Source organism: Phaethon lepturus, unplaced genomic scaffold (assembly GCF_000687285.1).
Source record: "Phaethon lepturus isolate BGI_N335 unplaced genomic scaffold, ASM68728v1 scaffold12924, whole genome shotgun sequence".
NCBI lineage: Eukaryota > Metazoa > Chordata > Aves > Phaethontiformes > Phaethontidae > Phaethon > Phaethon lepturus.
Genome location: NW_010535533.1, coordinates 22,501 through 28,086, shown reverse-complemented (window position 1 = coordinate 28,086; position 5,586 = coordinate 22,501). Strand labels below are relative to the sequence as shown.

The window sequence follows — 5,586 nt, the reverse complement described above, 5'->3', positions numbered from 1 at the left end:
TTAACAATTAAATATGTATTAATAAGTAATAATAAATAATAAATTAAACTTAAATTAAATACTGATTTAGCACATATGCAAAACTCAAATTCTGTTGAAAACTCTAGATTGGAAACAGGTTAGCTTGTTAGAACAACTCTTTGCACTGGAAGAACAAGGGTTTCCTTGCACTATCTGAAGGAAGCCTTTGGCCACAATGTGAAACAGGAACAGTTCTTTAATAGCCACTTCAGCTTTTCCAGATGCAGGGACTACGTATTTTTATCTGTCACATCACATTCTGCAATACTGAAGATTAAAACAGCCTTCAAATTCTGATACATCTGCATTATGAAAATATTATAATTTATTTTAGACTAGCTCTCACCAGTGTTTTCTAACACAGAGTTTCATTCTTAAATATGCTGAAATTGCACCTTAAGCAAAGCCCTAATTTACTAATGGGATATCTATAAAATTGCCTTTGTTGAATTCTGAGAGAGGAAGCATTTTAATCCCCAATTAGCTGCCTTTACTGATATAGTTTTTAAATAAGCACTACTAGTGACAGACTTGGGTGCATTCTTCATCCGACTGAAGAGAAAAAAAAAAATAGTATCTGATAAGTGTTACTTTAGATAGCAGGGCAATACTGGAAATGCAACACCTGGCACCAGGAACGCAGTAGCCGATATATTCTGTTCCTGGCGTTCAGTGACTGTGTTCGTGGAAAATCCCTTAAACTACTATGATTGCTAACCCATCAGTTTAAAAATACATACTGAATGATCTATGAAGCATTTTGGAAATGTTCAGATTAAAGTATTTAAACAGTATCAGATTACACTTAAAAGATTTACATTGAACATTTACTTGGCACTGAAGTGGACACACCAAAATTGAAAAGTTAAAACCTACAACCTTCCTAATAACTGCAGATGAGTCGTCAGTCTACTGAAGTTGGATTTTAGGTACTGCAAGTCATTTATGTACCAGAATGTCATTTTTACTTACCATTATCTTCCGTGCAGTCAAATGGCATAGGCTATTCTACTGGCTGTGTAGCAGAACTAAGAACTGCATTTCGTAACTTCCTTAGTGCAAAGAAAATAAGTGGTAAGATTCAATGTCTTTTCTACACATTAGAGACCAAAACAAGTAAAACTATTGTCACACTAACTGCAAACAGAGATACTGAACTGTCACCATTAGTCAGCCAAATGTCAGATTTCTGACACTGATAGTTTTACCTAAATGACTGTCAGCTTTGGAGTAGACACTAACATTTAATGAACATTCAGAAATTAAACAACTCTTGAACTGAAACGCATCGTGCAATTCAAGCTTTTAAATATTCAAGCCATATTTCATTACCTATTACCTACATATGGTGACTGTGTTTAGATAGACTGTCACAGATGCTTTTATTTAATAAAAGCTCTTACCATGTACCTGAAAGTCTGACCATCTAAAGATGCTTTCATGAAAACAGCTTTAAATTATCAGGGCAACCCAATGTTTCCAGATGAGCTCAGCTGTGCAACATCCACTCAAGAGCTTACCACTTAAAAACATGTATGTTTGTGGAAAAAATTAGTAACCAGTTATATATTGGCAAGAAAAAGGTATCACTACATGACACAATCACCCCTCTGTCCAAATTCCAAGTAAACTAACAAACTAGTCTTAGTGGCACTTTTCAACATATCTATCTATTGTAACAATCAAGGCAAAAGAGCACCAAAAGTCACACTCTCATTCTGTGGATTTTATAACACAAGTATAAACACTTGACAAAGTGTTGACCAGATAACTACGTGAAAGTTGGTCTCCCAGAAAAAAGCTTAAGATGAGAGCTGCTAGGAAGCTTTACATTTATATTCACTAGATGGCTGTAAAGTAACAATAATTTATTCCTTCTCCCCCCACTACGCATATTAAAGATCAAAAGAATCTTCACCTCGACTTCCTTCTCCTGTTGCCACATACCGTTTTTATTTGACAGAGCAAATGACAAAGTACACCACCTCTGGTGTTTCCTCTGCCCAACTAATGCAACTAGCTAGCCCCAGCCAAGAGATTTCAAGTGCTGTTGCTGGAGTTAGTTCAGCAAGACACTCAGCAAAGACAGACTTTTAAGTTGGGATTCATAAGCTTCAGGCTATGAACACAAGCTCAAGCTCCAACTTTACCAATTCCAATTCTTAGAACACTATGTTATAAAGTTTATTGCCTTATTGCCTACTTCCAAAACTTGCTACTCCATTTTAAACAATTAACATTTTCCACTAAGCTTTCAGTAATCCAAGGGAGGGAATAACAGCCTTAATTTTGTGGAACATATAAATTTCAACACACTCTTTTCAGAAAATGTTACATGTGTTTATGCCCATGTTGTTGTTCAGTTTTTCAGAAAACCCATAAAGCCTCCCCTCACTCATGTATGGAAGCATCCAAATAACTGCAAGGCTGAACAGAAAAGTTAAGGCTCTGAAGAATTATCAAAGACACAAGGGAAGAAGTTGCAGCCATATATAACATTACTATCCTGAAATATTAACTTGGGAATCCTATCTTCAGAGGAGGCTAAGTTTATTTAGACTATGTCATACCGCTTACTCCCAACAAGAACAGAATTAGTCCTTATTTTAGATTTTAAGACAGTACTTGGGTAAGAGTTGTACAATGCAGAAATTCAGAAACTGGTCTTAGTATCCGTAATAACAGCCTTCCTCCAAACACTAAAAACACAGAAAATTAAGTTCATAAGGGTCATAACAAATCTCTTTAAAAACTAAAACACCCCCCCAACCAAAACAAACAAAAAGCCCCCACCCCTAAAAACAAAATTTTTAGAAGTACAGTTGTATGTCCTATATGAAATCCTTCAAACAAAAATGAATATTAAAACAAGAGCATAATTTAAAGAGCTGTGTATTGGAGTGTTTATAAACCCGAAGTGTTAAGCAGCAGCAGTTTCCAATTTCTTACTGAATTCAACTAGGCTTCAAATTTAGGAACACATGATAAACCAATGTGGAACTATACTAGCTTATACTCAAACCGTTGTAGGTGTTTCAGTAAAGAAAGCCTCCTATTAGAATAAACAGAGGCAGCACAATACACTAAGTCAACACTTGCCTTCAACATGCCAAAAAGAACTGTGTGTTCTATGTCCACTTGTCACCAAAGCACCCCGTAAGAGATGCATTATTGCTGTAGAACATTTCAAGTTTACCAACACCCAAGTGCAACCAAACTGATGTTGTATATATGCACTTGCCCATTCTCACCAGTATTTCCAGACTTATTAATGAATTTTTTCTTTACACAATCAAATTTAAAGCTTTGAAAATAACATTTTTGATTTTAGTTTTTTTTCCACAATATTAATCACCACATGCAGTTCAGTTTTCTGATCATTTTGCTAAAAAACTGCACCAATATCAGAACAGTGCAAATAATATTTAATTTTAAAAGTTATAATGGCTTGAGTTCATAATTAGAGGGAACACTGTCAAGATCTTGGTATTTTGCTCACTCACCATTGCTTGCATGCCATTAAAAATACTTTCCTGTCAATTTTGCCTTTTTTTTAAGCAATAGTCCCCCATGCTTTTATCAGAGCTGAAATTAAGGATATGATCCACAATTTCAGCATATGCAGTGCCTTAATAGCAATGTTCTTCTGCACTTCCATCAACTGTTATAATTGCATAAATATATTTCCCCCCTCCCCCAAACACATTTCCAGACTAAGAACTAGTCACTAGCACTTGTGATCCCACAAGTGTTTTAAGTTTTTCAGCAATGGAGAGATTTCAAGATGAAGAAATCTGGGGACCTCCCATCTCCTACAGCCCCCAGTGTTTTCATTTTATAGCAAGTTCAAGATTGGTTTCCACATCTTGACAGTGTTCCTTATAAAACCATATGACAGTAAAAGTGCCAGTAGGCATGGCAACCTCTTTGAAGGGAGCATTTAAACTCCTTGGCACTGGGAATGCCAGCACCAAGGATTACATTGAAATTCAAAATTATTCAAAATTATACTTAAGGCTATACTTAAGCAAACCCACTTTCCATAAGTCTAATATCCTAACACTAGATTTGCAAATTCAGAAGCTAACGCAACTGTATACTTTTATGCTCAAATTTGAGGAAAAAGTTACTTTTCTTTAGCAAGGGCAGTATCTGAAACTGTGGTAGCAAATGTCTCTTATGCATTGACTACTCATTTCACCATCACTCACTTACTTTGTCTTAAAAGTTCAAAACTGGCAAGGCACATTTACATATTCCAATGAATACTTGACAATTTTAAATTACACTTCATGTCCCAGCTATCCCAGTAATTGACATACAACATACTAAAATGGTTTATTAAGATAACAAAAAAAAAATCAATTAATGTGAAACATACAGGCTATTGGCAACCACTATTCTAAAAATTATGTAAATACAAGTAAACATACTGAAATGTGTGCGATTCTAAGTTTTTAACCAGAAGGTCTCTGTACTAACACACATTTATATTAATGACACATAAAAAAAATAAAAACTTTATTACAAAAATAAGTTACACTCGCCTCCAGCTTACAGTATAAAACAATTTTATTTTCAGTAATGCAAAATGATTGTTTGCCATGAGCATTTTCAACATATGACATGTCTAATTTTGTTAAAATTTGCATTTACTGGGGGAACTGGTGTGTATAAAACCTTAATTAGGTATAAGCTTCAATTTTCATTGTGGTGCCTATGGGTATGTAGTATAACTGCAGTATCCCTTTGGGCAGGGGGTTAAGGGAAGCTCTTTGTGCCAAGTCCAAAGTAAGTTATAATTTTATCTTTTACCTATATGGAGTTGGACTTGGCAAGGTTCTTTTGTTTTTGTTTTGTCTTTAAGGGTGGTTCAATAGAGGATGCTTCACCACTGAACACTCACTGTCATCAAGGTGCTTTAGAAAATTAAAAACATAGCACAAATGATTGTACTCTACTCTACTCTACAGGTTATCATGATCTGCGTAAGAGAAATGGAAAGCTGATCCACGTGTTTTTACAGTGATCAGCAATAAGAAATGCACTAATGAAAACATACCTTTTACCTAAAAAGCTAAACTACAGCCATATACTAGTCTATGATTTATGAAAAACTTCAAAATATCCAAATGTCAGGCTTCACTGTACAGTTGTCAGTTTTAGTCTGACCTTTTATAAAGGGACACTGCAGTATTTAGTACAAGTCGCTGATGCACTTTTTTTGAACATCTGATGTCTTACAAAAGTAACATCTTGCTAAACTATTATACATCCAAATAACTACAATATCTGAAGAAGCAAGGCTGCTTTTTCAGCCACAAAATACGACAAAAGCAAGGCCTGTTATGATGGTCATGAGGAAGTCTTACAAAGCCTCTGGAACTAAAGGCAACTATGAATGTTACATTTGGTATATTATAATCTTACCCTCATATCATATTAAACAAGCCTTGCTTTTATCTACAAAGATTTTCTATGTACAGTACAGACAGGGTATAGTTCAATCCTCTGCTACTGAGGTAGTTAACCAACCCTTTAAAAAAGGTTCTGAAAAGAACCACT

At 35.0% G+C, this 5,586-nt stretch overlaps 1 protein-coding gene across 3 annotated transcripts in view; it reads right to left on the bottom strand.

The window, feature by feature from the left end:
* Nucleotides 1–4,289: 4,289 nt before the first annotated feature.
* Nucleotides 4,290–5,586, bottom strand: part of SYNCRIP (synaptotagmin binding, cytoplasmic RNA interacting protein) — a 23,432-nt gene continuing 22,135 nt past the window's right edge. For all 3 annotated transcript variants that reach the window (XM_010285858.1, XM_010285859.1, XM_010285860.1), the window contains exon 11: nt 4,290–5,586. This exon is cut by the window's right edge. The gene's annotated coding sequence lies outside the window, so the exon portion shown is untranslated.